Below are 18,444 nucleotides of genomic sequence, written 5' to 3'. Positions count from 1 at the left end.
GGGCTGGATGCCAGTGGCTGCAAGGAGGCATATAATTCACTGGGGTGTCACAGTATGTGAGGTCTCGCAACCAGGCATCACTAGTGGGAAAGACACCACTGCACCAGTGAAGGGCGATCTGACGCTTAGCAAGCAACATAGCCATGGCTACAAACCGCCTGATGGATTTGAGGAGCAGTTTAACATAGCTCAACAAAGCCATGAGGGGTCAAGGGCAAGCTCATGGCCCACCATCTGGGACACCGCTGAGTAGGTACCACAATATGCCAGGATGTTAGGGCATGTCCAAGTCAGATGGATGAAGTCCACAAAGTCAGTACCACACTTAGGACATTGATGTGATCGCGTGGGGTCAAATTTGGCAAGGGCACGTGGAGTGGTATATACGCGATGTAAAATCTTAAAAGTACAACAGTTTGTGATGATAGTTGTTAGCCTGGTTTGTGTGCAACAGTAACCCCAGACTTTATCCGGGTGAGGGAGACCAATGTCCCTCTCCCAGGCCGCCCTACATTTTTCCAGGCCGCTAGGTCTAAGTTGCATCGTGGAGGGATACAGTTGGGGAATTAACTGCAAGTTATCAGGGGCAATAATGATCAAAGTCAATGGGGGAAAGTTTACGGTTTCCGCTGGAAATGTAGACAGTGTAGATCGCAGGGTGCTAAAGAGCAATGGTTCCCAACCTTTTGACTTCCGTGTACCCCCACTTCATCATTACTGGAACCGGGGACCCCCACTGAATCACTATTGAAATCCAGGGACCGCCCACTAAGGCAATACTGAAAGCCGGGACCTAATCTGCAAATATTATTTAAAGTAGTCGCAGACCCCCTGAGGAGGCTTCACACTACCCCAGGGGTCCCCGGCCCACCGGTTGGGAACCACTGCTATAGAGTCTATGTAAAATGAATCTCTCCATATGGGAAGCCTGGAGCCCTTACATAATCTCCGTCACCGGGCGGATGTTAGAGACTGCAAACAAGCGGCTGATCGTATGCAATTGCAAATAGAGGAGGACACACTGAGTCAGCTTTTCGCATGTAAGCGGGAGCCATGGATTACTGGGAAGGAGGATGTGAGGTGAGTGAAAGAGTCAAAGCCCAAATAACGACCACACCTGGCCCAGGCCCGCCAGGTGGTGGGGAGGGTCTGTATTTCGGAGGGGTTCCTGGGGATGCCCTGCAGCAGGAGGACATAAAGTGACGAAACAGAAGACTGAGATTGCTTCGGTTTAAGATACTGAGGCCTGCTATCAGGGTGGTACCAATGGTAGGCAAACTGTGCCCGAGCCACTAGATGATACAAAAAAAGTCCAGAACCCCAAAACCTCCTCACTCAAATGAAAGTGTCAAAGCCGACCAGTGCACACAAGGACAGCCACCGGCCGAGACCAAGCATGTAGGTAGGCCACAAAGTGTGTCAAAAAACGATTAGTGAGCGTGATTAGAATATTGATGAACAGATATAGAAAATGAGGGAGAAGCACCATCTGGATTATAGCCCACGACCTGCGAGAGATAGGGGTAAGGTGATCCATCTGTCAATTTGAGTGGCAAGCTCATCAACTATGGACCCATAATTACTTCAGGGGCACTTCTGTGAAGGTGGATACCAAGATATTTAGTTGAGTCGTCCTTCCATAATAAGGGATAAGGGAAGGAGCAAGGAGTGGTGGCAACGATTAGAGAGAAAAGCTCAGACTTGTTCCAATTAATAGACAAGCCGGAGAAGAGACCGAACCGGACCACCTCCTCAGGTAATGATGTGAGATTGGTGCTTGGCTCGCGGAAGAAAAGTTGGGTGTCATCTGCATATAGTGTGGCAAGAAGAGGACCATGTCGGAAACGGAGTCCTCAAAAAATAATAACCTCTACATTTTTCAAAAATGGTTGAATTGTTTCCCTTCTTAGTTTATAACAAAATAGTAAAATAACGCGTATTTTGGTCGCAAACAATATATTATCAAAGCTACTTCTCACTGACTTTGGTTTTAGTAGTAAGTTATTAATCAAAAACAATGTTTTTTGTTACCACAATCGGACAAACACATAAGAGTAAAGCAATCAAAATCATCTCGAAGTACAATGAAGCCTCAATAAAAATACAATTTAACAATTTTGGGGAAAAAATGCAACCCTCTACTAACAAGTACAACAAACTTACACTATGTTCAAGAATCAAAATGTGGGGCGCCCGGGACCCCACGACAACGCCACTTGGGAAACTGTTTTCCCATCTTGGCAGCACGTCGAGCATAGCCCTGGTGTGAATACAACAACGGGTGCCTAAACCCAATATGTGGTGGAGGAACGTATGGTAAATACATACCATGGACAGGCAGACAGTATTACTTCACAATTGGGTCCCCAAATTTGAGAAAATATGAAGTTCATTCATTACCTATATGAAAAAGGAACAAAGGACAGGAGGAATTGACATGACAATGTGTAAGACCCAATGCAGTTTGTGAGATAGCTTCCTCCAAGGCTGAAAGTCAATCATTACATGTAGCAGAGGTGGACCAACCGCTGGCTGAGCAGACAGATAACACTATTACGAATGGGGCATGCAGGACCCAAGTATTCCAGTCCTGCACAGAACAATATTCAGAGAGGTAGAAGCGGGCTACCTCCCATTGCTTTATACATTAACAATCATACATTGTGCAATGTAGTGCAAAGTGATATTAGTATGCGTGTTATTTCTCCCTATTGAAACCTAAAAGTTTTTAAATGGGCAAATACCAGCAGTTAACAAGAAAGAGCCAAAAGGGTCTACTAGCAGTGACAACATGGCATACACCTTAAGTAGATAATCATATATATTTTACTCTCTGCACTAGTCCTCCATCAGAACTGGGTGGAAACAAATTGGTTTGTCCTATTCAGTATGTGGTGCATAAATAGGCATGCCTTGTTAACTGACCTTGCACCTTCTTTTAAGCATAACAGGCAACAGTTTTTCAAGTAAAATATAACAAAATGGGCAAAACAAGAAAAAATAAAATGTAAAATTAACTTAGTAACTGCCCTTCACACTTTCAATGACGTCCATTAACAGTTCTGCCAGCCATCATTAAAATTCACAAATAGAACCTTATATATTATATAACTTCTATGTCTATACTAGGACTGAATAAGGTCAAAGAGACCAGGTCATTTTGGATTACAATGAATCTCTCTCATTGGAAGATTATTTATTTTAGTACAGCTCAGATTTGCATTTTTCCCAAATAGTGTTCTTCAGAAGAACTGGATTTCGAGAGTCAAGTGGCTATGGCATACCCCGCACACAAACTAAATTCAGTATCAGAAGCGAAATGTCAATGTACCAGACAAAGGACCTAAGCAGCAGGGTTCATGGGACAAACTTCATTGGCATCCACTAGCTAAGGAGCTGCATACATTTTCAGTCAGAATTCAATCCAAAAAATTTAAGGTTAGCAGAGTACCACCAGGCTTTTGGGATTAAGTGTGAACTACATCTTTAGAGACAGCATGCCAGTACCCAAACATCAATACGGAGGAAAGTGTTCTGGCATAACTAGAAAGCTGTAACTCTGCAACTTTGCCTGACTTGTTTATTATTTTCTAACTGTGACTCAACAGGAGGCGCTCCAAGATTTTAGGTGAAGTTAATTAATACAGCACAAGATCGTGCAGGCCTCCGGGGGCACTCAAAGTGTGGCATCAGTCATACTAAAGGATCCCTAATGACAACTACCAGGTCATAGGGAGACTGAGGGTTAGTGACAGCTAATTCTCTTCATAGTGCCCTATCCACTATCATGTAGCTTCCCAATCTTTCTTGCTCTACCAGTTTCACAATCCAACTTCACTCTCACTTCTTTGTTCAACTGTACCCAATCTGGTAAAACATAAAGTGTTGGTATCCCCCTAGAAAAGTTCAAATAGCACTTTTGAAATTGTGATGTATGATGTTAATCGATAACAAAAGCTTTAGCCTCTTGCCTCCAATTTCTGCCTGGATTCCTCACAATTTGAATGTATTCTCTGAGGGTTCTGTCAAATCCTTCGGTAACCAAGTTGTTTTGCGGCAATAAATCATACAGTTATTCTGCAGAATTCCTCTTCTTGAACAGAGGAAATAATTTTCCTTGCTCACTAACTGGGAGCCACCATCTGTTAAAACTGTTTTTAAAGACTGTTTTTCTGAGTAGCTCAATCAACAATGTGACAACATTACAGGCCTCAATGGCACTCAATAGAGAACTTCCTGGCATGCTTGCAAATACAGTGATCTGCACAACTAAGTATAAATACTGCTGAATCCTCCTTTATCCTCAACCCCTCTGGACAGTGTCCCATAAAGTGCATCAATGGGAAAAAGAATCTTTGGCCATTATGCCAAAGTACTTTAGATGAATCTTACAGTACAAAGGGACACATATTTTGGATGCACTGTTTATGTGCAAAAGGGAGTTTAAAAGAACCACATTTATGGAATTTAGAAACTGAGGATATTTTGCATTTGAAATGTTTAAAGAAAATAGATCTCTGCTGTCTTTTTAAGGTCGGCACAATCCGAGTATGTTATTTCAGAATCCAGAAACAACGAGAGAGCATGGAAGACTATATTACTGTATTTAGGAAATTAGCAAACTCCTGTGTGTTTGGGCTCAACACAGATGAACACATCCAAAATCGGTTTATGCTAAGGTGCAGTTCAGACGGGGAAGAACTATATCTCAGGGAGGACCCTTCAATGAGTGTGTGTGGATCAATTTCCTAAAGATTCAAGTGGAGTGCCTCAATGTGTATGCACATTGAACTCAAATTCAAAGAAGGATCTTACTCAGAAGTGATCAAAATGAGGAACGAACCATTGCAGGTGAGTGATGGGACACTGGAAAAGGGACGAATGGCACATTCTGACCATTCACCAAAAACACATAAAACAGCATTGGCATGTTTCCTTTGTCAATGTAAAGTTAGAAAACAGATACAGGAGCACAGCTGTCTTTGTTTTAGAAAGAAACCACAGAAAGCTACATGAAGAGAAAGATAAAGCTATATAAAAACAGGACAGAGAGAAAGGATGCGTTTTGGATATCGTTAAACTGTATATACCAAAAAACACTTCTGCTGTTCTCATACAGAGACACTTTAACGTTTCTCTCTCGTAGACTACTCTTTTTAACTGGCCGTGGAGCTGAAAAGTACAATACATTTCACATTTTCTATATCCATTTAAAGAGAGCTCTGAAGCGCCCAATCACATTAAGCATGGTGCTCCAATGCTGTTTTATGCAATCAATGCTTAATTGGTTTACTTGTAGAGAGGGTCACGGCAGCAAGAGTACCATGACACATGAGGATGATACAGATCAACCTGGTCCTGTGCTAGGCCGCCTGCAGCTTTCACCAGTAGAGAGGAGAAGTGGGGACCTAGACTACCATGGCAATATTTATCACAAGTAAAATTCCAAAACTACGGGATGGAGCAATGCAGGGGTAGCGACAGCTCATAGTCTATGTCTTTATATGGGTATAGCATGGAGACAGGATAGCTTCACTTATGCTCTTTGTTACCTGTGTATCTTTCAAATACAATTGTGCACAGATTAAAGATTGACTTCCTATTACAGGAAAGGCAGAATATGCAGCTCTACTTTCAAAAAGGTCACAGCTTAGATATGTGGGATAGAATTAATTTAATAAGGCCTAGGATAAGCAACCTAATATTTTTTTAACGCTCTAGAATGATGTGGTAGTCCCAGGCGACATATGGCCCTTTTGTCGCTAAGTACAGCTTGTCAGCTGTTGTGAGCGCACTAGACTGCTAGAAGTAGTCTGCTGTATATGTTCATTCACACAATCACTAGTTTATCCACACCCGTTAATTCACCCTTGCGCTCACCTGTGAACTTCCCTTGACATTTTTCCTTCCCTTGTCAACAGTAAATTTTCTACCTTTTTCAGGGTTGAGAAAGGGTTGGGGAGGAGTTAGTGAATACCCTTAAAAGCAATTTGTGCAAACTCACATGGCACAGCAGGCCAGCCCAACTACTTTCGTCCCATATGAACAAATGTGCTCACATGAAAAAATGTTCATGTGTGTAAACCCTTTTATGAGTTTTAAACCAACGTTTGTGCATGTAAGCCACACTTGCGGATGTCAATAACTTTACAAATCTAGACCATAACATTTTGATTTTGTCCTGGCCTTGCAAAGTTAATCTATATATAAGATGTAAATGTCCAGTCATTAATATAGTGTTTGGTATGTGTTCAGTTACAGCAAATAAGGGAACTGAGGACAAATAACATGAAGAGATGCCCAATAATAAGACAAAGTGCAGCCTAATCAATGGAGCTCCAGTATGATCTGGGTTTATGTAAGAAGCATTTTGTTAAATCGAGTGAATATCTAAAAGTCAATTTGCCACAGCAAATCACAAACCACTTTCTTAGAATAAAAAAAAAAAAAAAGGAAGAGAAATGGTTCAGTTAGAACAACGAGATAGCCTCAGCTCTATTGCAATCAAACGTTCATAATGAAAATACTGGAATACTCAGACCTGCTACCATGGTCAATGAGCTGGCCTATAAAGAGCCCATTCATAAGTAGGGTCTACGGATACATAAAGCACGCAAATATTCAAAGAACCGACATAAATAAAGCCATGGTATATGCAGAGTAGAGTACAAGCAACAAGGTGGCATATCCAAAGCCTTTGAAAAATCCAAGCCCCTGCATGAATACTGGAAAAATCATAGAACTTATAATCAGAGCTCTAGTGCAGTGAGAATTTTTCCATAATTTGTTACCGTCTTGTTTGGCACCAAATGATACAAGTGGAAGTTCTTACTGGACAAGCAACGTTCTTGAAGCAACTCAACCCTTAGACGAGTTGATATTAATTAAAATTGCACATCTGATTCACACAAATACTCATCAATAAACAAACATTCCCAGAGAACACTTTCCTTAACGACCCTCCTACTAGCGCATAGGGCCATGTATCTATCCATTCATTCATTCCCCCACCCTCTTCACCACCCCCCAGCCCACTTGTAATTAAACAAATCACTTTCACAATTGCAACGTGGCCTCCAGAACTGGATGCAGTACTTCAGATAATGACTCCACAACCAGACTCCGTACCACAGAGGTCGCCTGAAGATCTGGACACCATTTCAAATGGGTTCTACAGTATGAATTTGAACAAACTCTGAGAGGAATCAAATTCCTAATCAGCAGGCAAATGTATGCGTTGGGATCTCCGTAATTACTTAATTCAATATTTTTACTATTTTTTTAGAAAAGAGAGTCAAGCTATTCTCACCGTCTTCAATATTAATGTTAATCTCACCTTAAAAAAACAGTACTATAACGGCCATGTCGACTAATTAAAAACATTTTTTTAAACTGTGTTTGACACAAATCGCTATACTTTAGTGCCTAAATACCACAGCTATAAAGGGTTTCAAAAGCTAATCCAACACACATTTTAGTGTAAATAGCACAATATATGGCAGTGGAGTAATTAGAACTTAATTGCATACAAGCATTTAAATAATTAGTAACACTGCTGCCTCACCAATTTTACAATTAGCACACTTTGGTGAAACAGTTAGTGAAGTTCTGTAGAAAAGAGTGCCCCAGGAAATCCACTCCTCATCTGAAAACGGCTGCAAATAATTTGATATCTTTACCTTCACATGCCTTAACATCAGATGCATGTTTTATTCCCTATCAAACATTGACTAATGCTTTAGGAAAGATACCACCAGGGATGCAGATAGTGTGCAAGAAAAAAGGAACATGCTAAAGGAGACATGGTATAAGGCAGTGGTTCACAACCTGTGGTTCGGGGACCCTTGGGGGTCTGCGACATCTTAGAAAATTAAATAATATTAATAGATTAGGTCCCCAGCTTTCAATATTGACTCGGTGGGGGGTCCCCGGGTTCCAGTAACGATAAAGTGGGGGTCCACAGAAGTCAAATGGTTGGGAACCACTGGTATAAGGTGAAGCTGAGAATGGAGATGACATGAAAACATTAGCAGAGAATGGAAGCAAAGAGGACGAGTGGGGATAATCAGAGAGAGGAAGGAGAAATGGGTTAGTACTGGCAAGAGAAAAATAATAAGGAGGAGAGAAAGCATAAAAGCCACAACCCTGCAGCGCAGTACCCACAAAGTGTGCATGACATCATTGAAAATATAGCTGTAGCCTTTGTACCATACAACTCTCTCCAAGCAGGGTGGGTGAAATATGGGGTTTACCCCATGTTTCTCCAGAAAGTCTTACAAATGTGAATGTGTCTGCAGGAGGCAAACTGGTCTTAGCACCTAGGAGAAAGACGGTTCACATATGTGTGTTCTGCAGATGGGCATGTGCTGAATCAAGTTAAGGTTCACAGAATAAAAACGCATAGGCTAGGGATGAAGGGATGGAAATGACGCTGAAGACAGAGGGATCCTGAATGGTTGAGTGGAAAGCCTGTGAACCAAACATACGTCTTGAAGAGAACCCAACAAGCAAAAAGGAAGTACCAAGGTGGCTAACTAGGTAGCCTGCAACTAAGATGCAGCAGGGGTGTGCCCTTGATAAGGCCAGCAGCAGTGCTCAAGAATATCTGGAATCTAGATAGAAGATGACTGTGAGGAACATGATGCAATGAATACCTGTAATTCAAACATGAAACACTGACTGCTCAGATGAAAGATCTTCTGGTGTCAACAAAGAGCCCTGCGATGAATTTTAGTGTGTATGCAAAGATAGAAAAAACTGTTGGCAGTAGTGTAAATTACTTGAGACAAGAAGGACAGATAATAGTCAAAGAGGAATCTCAAGTTCTTCACAGATTTGATCAGGGTAAGGGGTGTGCCAAAGTCAGTGGACTGCCCATTTGGAGACCTTAAAGTAAGATGTCATTCAATAATAAGAACTTCCTTCTTCTGAGTTAAATTTAAGAGTGTTCCTATCCACTAAATTGGCTACCTACCCAAGATGTTGTGAAAATTAGAATGTGACTCTTGGTTATGATCCATACTAAATAGATGGGATGAGTGTCATCAACATACATCACCACTGAAAGACCAAAAGGGCAAATAAGTAGCATGAGAGGTGAAATGTAAAGGCTGAAAAGAATGGGGCTCTGTGAGGATTCCCTGACGAAAGCAACAGCTAAGATACTTAAATGTGGATCTGAAAAGTGCAAGTTGAACAACTTGGGAAACTTCAGAGAAGAACATCAACAGACATTCGCTCCAGCATTTGCAGACTCTATACTTTTCTGTATTTGCGTTCTTTACCATAAATCATTATCATTAGGTTATTGTTTCCTTTGAGCATGGCCTAAAGCTCTTGTTATTTCCCTATGTATGAATACAACCATTATTTGTGATTCAAACTCCTGAGTGGATTAGCTGTCCTTGCTGAGATGGTGGTCTAGCAGCAGACAGACTATTTGCCTATTCGAATGCTTATCAGAGTATCTAATATACCACACAAGCAAACAATATTTTTTTTACAGTTTTGCAAGCTCAGCTGGTGTGTTACCTCAAAATGACCCTCTCCTTTGTTCCAATCCTCTCCATGCCTCCTCTATGAGCACAGCCTCCCTTAAGTAACATGCATCCCTGCTTTAATCTTAAGCACTGCAGGGCTGCAAATTACCCTCGCTGTTCATTCCAAATTTTAAATCACCTATTCTTCTTTGAAAGTCATTATGAGTCTGGCGTTCCATGGACAGCCAGACTCATGGTGGCGGGCGGACCGCTGCGGTAGTGTCAGTCTTTCCGCCATATTATGACCGTGGCGGAGACGCCACCAGGCAGCCTGGCGGTGGCGGCGTTTTAAATCCAACAGGGCAGCGCTGCAAGCAGCACTGCCCTGTGGATTATGAGTCTCATTCCGCCAGCCTTTTCTGGGTAGTTTATACCACCAGGGAAAGGCTGGCGGAATGGGTGACTCAGGCCCTCCCTGGGGGGCCCTGCACTTCCCATGCAGTTGGCATGGGCATTGCAGGGGCCCCCATGCACAGCCCCATCTGCTGCACCTGTCGCACTGCCACACTGGCACCGGATCCATTTGGAGCCGACGTCAATGTAAAGGCCCAGCGGGAAAATCATAATAGGGCCAACGGGGGCTTCGCCACACTGGCGGTGAAGTGGGGGGCGGGGGGGTGGTATGAGTTTGGCTGGCCGCGCTGCCAAACTCATAATGACCGCCCCTAATCTCCATTAAATCATCTATTAATCCCAGCAACAGCCTGCGTGAACTTCCACACTCACACCTCCCACTAATGATCACACTCAACTCCTATTAAAGTAATCCACAAGTAAACTGGAGTAAAGGCATGGAATGGTCTTCATGAAAGCACAAGACTAATCCCAATAACCACTAGGTTCACAACTAAACTTGGATTCCAGAATGGGGTCTCAGGGGTGCATCCAAAGCATGTCTTCCCTTTGGTTTATTCGGGCAGGGGGTGCTGGCCAGGAGAATTGTAGGTTGCCATTGGTCAGAGTAGGTCTGTGGGTGGGGTTAAAATGACAGTCAGGTCACTGTCGCCTGGTGTCACACTCTTTCCAATAGCAGGCAGTTCTGAGGTAGGAGTGTTAGAATTTGGGTCCCATTCCTCCCCCCCCCCTTTTTTTTTTTTTTTTTTAAAGTTCTTCAAGCTTAGCTTCGATGAGTAGGCCGACTTAGTTGACGCCAGGGGCGCCTGGTGTTCAAGGGCTAAGGGGCTGCGTCCCTAGTCTTTTCTGGCCTCTCTAGTGAAGCATATATTTAAATACATGATGAAAGTAAAACATTTTCTGCACAACATTTTCCGAGTGAAAGTTCTGCACTTTCAAAAGCCCCACTGCGCCTGTGTGAGTATGTGGCTGAAAGCTGCACAGTAGGGCTGACATGGCATGCCCACGCAAAGCCCTTACGTTTTCTCAGAACACAGTGACGTCCCTGGCTTATCTCCCCCTCCACCAGAAGCCCTGATAGTAAACAGCCTGGAGCGTTTTTCTGTTCATCCCGGGTTTCTAAAAACTTCATGCCACTCCGATATTATTACTCCACACTTTCCTATACACTCAAATGGTGGGGGTGTGATCAGAAGGCCTTACTGACCACGCCCCACTCTATGACGCAATGGTTAAGGGTCGGTTGAGAAGCATGTTACCAGGTCACATTTTATTGAGAGAATGTGGCATTGTGCAAAATAAATCCTCTTTTCCTGCATTACAAGGAGTCTGTGGCAGAGAAATGGAATGAATACAATAAATAACTTCATCCAGGGCTCTCTGGGAGACAGGAGTGTGACCTGAAGGCCTCAAGTCATAAATATGCCAACGACAACCCTGCACACAAGTAAGTTGGAGCTCTATCTTTTTTACAGACAATATAAAAAATCTGTTCGCTCAGCTCTCCTCTCCCTTCCCTTCACTGCCTCTGTAGGTGATTTTGTCTCTCAAAGGCAGTAATTTTCAAGTAATTTAGCATGGCTAGTTATGCTCGTTTTATTTCTTCTGCAGACTAATGACGTGATATGGCATATTAAACATCTAATCTGCAGCTCAAATAAAAGCGTTGCTTTTATCACTGAAACTGCTGGATACTGGATTGGTGAGGCGATGTGTGTGTTTGAATAAGTGTTTGCAGGGCTTGACTGAGTGGCTGAGAAAATGTGGGTGTCTGTGTATAAGAGTTGTGTGAATAGCAGTGGATGACAATGTGGATAAGTGAACGGGTAGGCGTCCAAAGGCAGTGAGTGAGTAGGTGAATGGAAATAAGCGGGTAGTGAGGCTCACTCACAAGGTGCAATTCCGTCTTGTATTTGTGCCCCACCGCTGCTTTCAGTCACCAGCCACCACTGGTCATCGCTATGGGCAGGTTGCAGGAAAGGAGAAATCAAGATAGCACCGTAAGATTTGGGCCCTGGCAGGTGCTCAGGGCATGCAGGGGATAGATGGTTGGGGTGAACACCTGGTTAGCAGAGTAGGAAGGAAGGTGATTTTGAGGAATGAGTGTTAGCTTGAATTTGGGGGATGGTTGGGGGCGTGGGAGTTAACAATGTTGTTGTATTACTGAGGCAGGGGTTTACAATGAAGTTTGCATTATAAGATAACTCTGCAAACCTGTCCTCTAAATCTCTGGTTATTGCGCCTTCCTGTCCGACAGCGTGTTGCTCCCGTAAAGCGATTCAACGCTTAGTTAGGGGTAGCAAGCAATAAGTACATTCCATTACAATACAATCATAGTAAGGATCGTCACCTCATTACCGGAACTGGTGGCACAGTTAAAACACGGGGTATGTAACCAGCACCAAGAAACTGCACTGATCCTAATCTGACAATAAATACTCTAGTTTTAAACACGAGATACAAAGATTACAGTTCTATTACATTAACATTTTACTAAAAATTCACAAAATCTAAAACTAGTCACCCCCATCTGCATCCGTCCACCCACACGTCTACATTAAACAATGGGGACAGGTTTTCCCTTATAGTCAGTATATATTTGTTTATCCATCTATACGCCTACTCCTAGCTACCCTACTGCTACCACATATTGATTAATCCGGATTCATCCAATCATCCATCAGCCTATGTGCGATGTTGGTGGGCGTATAGGAAGCGGTGGCACTTGTGGGATGGGCACACAACGGCACAACTCTGCACTGCTATGACGTGCACTGATACGTCGGTCAGCGCCTGCGGGCCCCCTACTAAAGTGACCACCTGCCTACTACTTACACGGACAGTCCGTGAGATCAGCCGCAAATCCGTTGCTGCGTTAGCACTTCCGTGTCGCATAACATTCGCCGCGTCCGACCACACTCCGGGGCTCAGGGCACTAGGAGGCACTGTCAGTGTGACGTGTGTAAGGTAACCTACGATTGGAACATTGGTCCTCCGCCAATCCTCGCTCGCCGATCCGATTCCGGAGCGCTGATTGGCTGTGGCGTGCGCCGCTGCCTCTATTCTACTCGTATGCGCCAGTCGGCGCTTGTGTTGACACGAGTGGGTTTTGATGTGGGGGAGACGAGGAAGAGGGGGGGCACAGAAATTGACCCCTGGAGTTAAGAGTGATGTGATGGTTGCAGCAGCCGCAGTTCCCTACTTCTCATGGGGGCAGCTCCGTGACAGGCACGGCAATCCGGGCACGCCTCTTTCATAGCTGTCAAGTTTCCGAGCTGCGTGCCTGCTAACAGTTCAGGCTTTTGAGTGCATTGCGGGACATGTAGTTCTGATTTCACATGGGATACATAACTACATGTCCTAGGATGCAAACAAATGGATTGGATCTTCTAGTCACACATGGACCTGATAAACTCCATTTATTGGTCAACTTCATGCTTCCTAGCGTCCAGGCGGGGCACGTGACTGTCATATGTGGTTGTACTGCCATTTGTTAAATTTTGTTTTGACCAATGACTTTGTGTTTCACCACTGCGCATATTAGTTGCTCAATGTTCACCAGTAGCACATGGTATGTTTTGTTCAGTTTAGCCGCCTATGGGCTTTGACATTGCATTAGTCATTACATTCTGTATTCTGCCTATTGGCTTTGACATGCTGTATCCAGTCTAGCCGCCTATTGGCTTTGACATTGCATTCCTATTGGCTTTGACATGATGTATTCAGTTTAGCTGCCTATTGACTTTGACATGCTATTAGATATTCTGCCTATTGGCTTTGACATGATATTATATATTGCATTTTATATTCAGCTTAACTGCCTATTGGCTTTGACATGATATTATACATTACATTTTGTATTCAGCTCCGCTGCCTATTGGCTTTGACATGATATTATACATTGCATTTTATATTCAGCTCAGCTGCCTATGGGCTTTGACATGATATTATACATTGCATTTTGTATTCAGCTCAGCTGCCTATTGGCTTTGACATGACACTAGACATTGCATTTGATACTTAGGTTAGCTGCCTATTGCCTTTAACGTGGAGTTAGACATTGCAGTTGAGAATCCAAGCTGTATTTTTCCAAGCTGTGTTTTTGCACCAGAGAACCAAGATGTTTTTCTCACAGTAGACTAGACATGATAAGAGAGAGTACATGGGTGTTGTTTTTTCTTCGCTTGAGCTTGGGAACAGGAGTAGTCTTGGAGACCTGGCCAGTCTCCAAAAGGCTTGCTCAGTTTCCCAGGTCTGAGAGGAGGGGGCACACCTTTGTAACGAATGTAACAGGCTGCAGAGGGTCAGATTCGAATCTGCCGGACCTCGTGCTGGAGCTTGGCGCCAGCTGCCAGCAATCCCGTGTGGGTAGATGAATCTCTTTCTCGCGGCTGACAGGGGTCATCAGCTTGCAGACCTTAGAAAGATGAAGCTGTAGATAGTTTCCCACACGGTGAAGTATTTGTTTTGCTTTGCATTCAATATCTTATAAATATAACCTGCTGTGTATATTGCAAACTGATATATTTTGTTTGATTAACGCGGACTTGAAAGCTACTAATTCGTCATTCATAAATATTGTGGTTGGGGAAGAATTAACAACAATAAAAGTCTTCTTTGACCTCAGAAGTGCATTTCTGTTGTGTTATGTTAGTGCTTAGAAACTAAATAAGAGGAAAGCACTACAATTGGTACCAGAAGTGGGGTGGTGTCGGTCATTAAGAGGTGATTAAGAGGGTGTTGACGAGTTGGTAGATTTCTAAGTGCACACTTTAAAAGTGTAATTGTTTTTGTTGTTTGAAGAATTACAGAAATTGTTTTTTTTTGGAGAATCACAGTAGCACGGCAGACCATGTCTGGGAATGCATGTGTTGATAAACTGCCTGATGGTGCTAAGAAAAACTGTGAGTTGTTTTTTGTTTGGAGAATCACAGTAGCACGGCAGACCATGTCTGAGAATGCATGTGTTGATAAACTGCCTGATGGTGCTAAGAAAAACTGTGAATTGTTTTCTGTTTGGAGAATTACAGAAGCACAGCAGACCATTTTTGAAAATGCATGTGTAGCTAAAATGCCTGATAGTGTTTTGAGAAATAATTTCTGTTGTACATATGTAGAAAAAGTGTCTTTTGGAAGTAATGATGACAGAAAGGTCTGGATACCTTTATCTGCTTACAGAGAAATGCCTTCTGAAAGTTATAAAAATGTTGGTTCTTTCTTGTCCCATAACTGATAAGACGGACGAGAGAGACCAGAATGTGATTTACGAGTTACCGTTGCAAAATGCCCAAGTAAAACGAAAGATTTTAGGGAAAGAGACACCGAGTTGCATTAGCTTGTTTGATTTTTGGAAAAAGAATATCCTTCATTTGAGTGAAATCCTAACACTTTTGTATATGGTCACTGTGAAAAATTATATGCAGTTGCGCGCTTGTGATTTGGCAAATGAAATGATGCAGACTTTAGGTTTCTGCGCAGTGCAAGAAGGAAATACTTATGTACATGTAACTCAAGAACAAGGAAAGAAAATAGTGCCCCTAGCTAGAATCATACAATGGATCTGGTACTTGCAAGACAGGGCTAGAGTACCACAGGTAAAAGAATTACCGGTGAAATTGTGTGCACCATTTGAATTCGTGTCCACTGAAGATAAAAAGCATGTTTGTTTTACTAATGATTCATTGACTGAAATGTTGTTTTCTGGCACAGTAGAAGGAACAGCGTTGTATAATGTGTGTCAGATTTTAAAGCAAGAGCTACGTGAGATGTGTCATTTTTACGCTGATTTTTGGTTCATTGCTAATGTTTTAGCACCTAACTGGTTCAATTACCTTGCAGATGTTAATGAGAAAAATTCAGAGAGAGAAGTGTTCACCCAGAATTCTGCCTTAGTGGGGATGGCTAAGTGGGTGCCCCAGAAATGTGAACAGCTGAGAGAAAAAGCCACTTACAGGTGGGCAGAGATGAGAGAGATGCACATTCCCCTAGATTTGATAAAAACTGTGCAGCACGCACAAAAGCAATCTGTCATGCAAGCAGTCACAGAGCAGTTGGGGAGAGGAAAGTTACCAGGACAGAAATGGCAAATTGATCAGGTTTTAGGGAAAGTGATTGCTGCAGATTACCAAGGAAAAATCGAAATTATGCTGATACCTAGAAAAGAATCTGATTCATTCATACAAATTGGAGACAGAATGGCCCAAATTGACAAAAGTGCAGTGAATGGAGGTTTGGTAAAGAATGAGTCTGCCCCAGCCCTTCTGACAGTGCAAGAAAAGGGAAGCTGTGGCGCAGCAGATAAAAACCTCAGTACTGATGTGTGGGCTGAAGCCCCGAGTGACCCTCCAGAACCTGCAGAAAATATAACAAAGGGCCTCAAAAACGTCCTGCTGATTATAAAACAGGGAAAGAAAGAGGAAGGGTGCAGTTTAAATGAAAAATGTTATTTGCAAGAAAAGTCATACTTGTTTCTTTTGCAGATCCTACCACGTTTCGCCACTGTCCCTGAGTGTGCTGTGTGGTCCGCTTTCCAGTGTGTGCATGTGGGGTCGGGGAAGGGACCGAATCCCCAACCTGAACCTGGCTGAGTAAAGTGCCAGCACCATGGATCCATTTTGCGCAAACTGCGCCTTCAGTTCAAGTTCAACTTGTTTGATTGCATTCTTCCACTGGAACTAAGCTGTGTGTTTTTTTTTTTTTCTCCCTTCTCGTATGGAACTCTGACTTTTGCTTACCTTCCAGCAAACCTTTCAGGTGGACCGTGCATCTTTACATGAGTAGAACTCATGCCACATCAAATTGCTAACACTGTTGAATTAGAGACTCATTCAGAGTATAAAAATTGCCCAGTCTTTTCTGTATAGATGTATCTGATGTGAAAGGTTATGAAATCAATGTGTTAATTCACTTCTATTGCTTTACAGGGATTGCTTTGATCATTCAAATCTGACTTGCTGATAATGTTTTTTTTTGTGCTGATGTTTTTTTGTTTTTGTTTGAAACAAGAGATATGTGAAACAAAAATTCATTGGTCAAAGGGCGGAATGTACTGCCATTTGTTAAATTTTGTTTTGACCAATGACTTTGTGTTTCACCACTGCGCATATTAGTTGCTCAATGTTCACCAGTAGCACATGGTATGTTTTGTTCAGTTTAGCCGCCTATGGGCTTTGACATTGCATTAGTCATTACATTCTGTATTCTGCCTATTGGCTTTGACATGCTGTATCCAGTCTAGCCGCCTATTGGCTTTGACATTGCATTCCTATTGGCTTTGACATGATGTATTCAGTTTAGCTGCCTATTGACTTTGACATGCTATTAGATATTCTGCCTATTGGCTTTGACATGATATTATATATTGCATTTTATATTCAGCTTAACTGCCTATTGGCTTTGACATGATATTATACATTACATTTTGTATTCAGCTCCGCTGCCTATTGGCTTTGACATGATATTATACATTGCATTTTATATTCAGCTCAGCTGCCTATGGGCTTTGACATGATATTATACATTGCATTTTGTATTCAGCTCAGCTGCCTATTGGCTTTGACATGACACTAGACATTGCATTTGATACTTAGGTTAGCTGCCTATTGCCTTTAACGTGGAGTTAGACATTGCAGTTGAGAATCCAAGCTGTATTTTTCCAAGCTGTGTTTTTGCACCAGAGAACCAAGATGTTTTTCTCACAGTAGACTAGACATGATAAGAGAGAGTACATGGGTGTTGTTTTTTCTTCGCTTGAGCTTGGGAACAGGAGTAGTCTTGGAGACCTGGCCAGTCTCCAAAAGGCTTGCTCAGTTTCCCAGGTCTGAGAGGAGGGGGCACACCTTTGTAACGAATGTAACAGGCTGCAGAGGGTCAGATTCGAATCTGCCGGACCTCGTGCTGGAGCTTGGCGCCAGCTGCCAGCAATCCCGTGTGGGTAGATGAATCTCTTTCTCGCGGCTGACAGGGGTCATCAGCTTGCAGACCTTAGAAAGATGAAGCTGTAGATAGTTTCCCACACGGTGAAGTAGTTGTTTTGCTTTGCATTCAATATCTTATAAATATAACCTGCTGTGTATATTGCAAACTGATATATTTTGTTTGATTAACGCGGACTTGAAAGCTACTAATTCGTCATTCATAAATATTGTGGTTGGGGAAGAATTAACAACAATAAAAGTCTTCTTTGACCTCAGAAGTGCATTTCTGTTGTGTTATGTTAGTGCTTAGAAACTAAATAAGAGGAAAGCACTACAGTGGTGCAGTCGGGTCAGACAGGATACGTGGAGGAAGTTCTCAAAGTTATATTCCTATTCTATGTCAGGACCGGAGTGCTTCTCTTTCCATGCTTTACTTTGAACACCAGCCAATGAAAATCATGGAAAGTAAAAAACTACATGTCCCAACACTTGTTATATCACGTGATGAACCATAGAGGAGGAAGCCTATAAAGTGTTGCACCACACCCAGCCACTCCTCCTTCTTTGCTGCTTCGCAGCCAGTTAAGTGATATTTTCTTTCCTAATAGTATATGTAAATGTGTTTGGAGCGGGTT

At 42.6% G+C, this 18,444-nt stretch overlaps 1 protein-coding gene across 1 annotated transcript in view; it reads right to left on the bottom strand.

Moving 5' to 3' along the window:
• TBK1 (TANK binding kinase 1) overlaps positions 1 to 12,867 on the bottom strand; it is a 394,952-nt gene extending 382,085 nt beyond the window's left edge. The window contains exon 1 of the mRNA XM_069229127.1: positions 12,729 to 12,867. The gene's annotated coding sequence lies outside the window, so the exon portion shown is untranslated. The remainder of the gene's footprint in view (positions 1 to 12,728) is intronic.
• Between the last annotated feature and the right edge of the window lie 5,577 nt (positions 12,868 to 18,444).

Source organism: Pleurodeles waltl, chromosome 4_1 (genome assembly GCF_031143425.1).
Source record: "Pleurodeles waltl isolate 20211129_DDA chromosome 4_1, aPleWal1.hap1.20221129, whole genome shotgun sequence".
NCBI classification, from domain to species: domain Eukaryota; kingdom Metazoa; phylum Chordata; class Amphibia; order Caudata; family Salamandridae; genus Pleurodeles; species Pleurodeles waltl.
The sequence above is the reverse complement of the archived record's forward strand: the minus strand, read 5'-3'. Positions and strand labels throughout refer to the sequence as shown.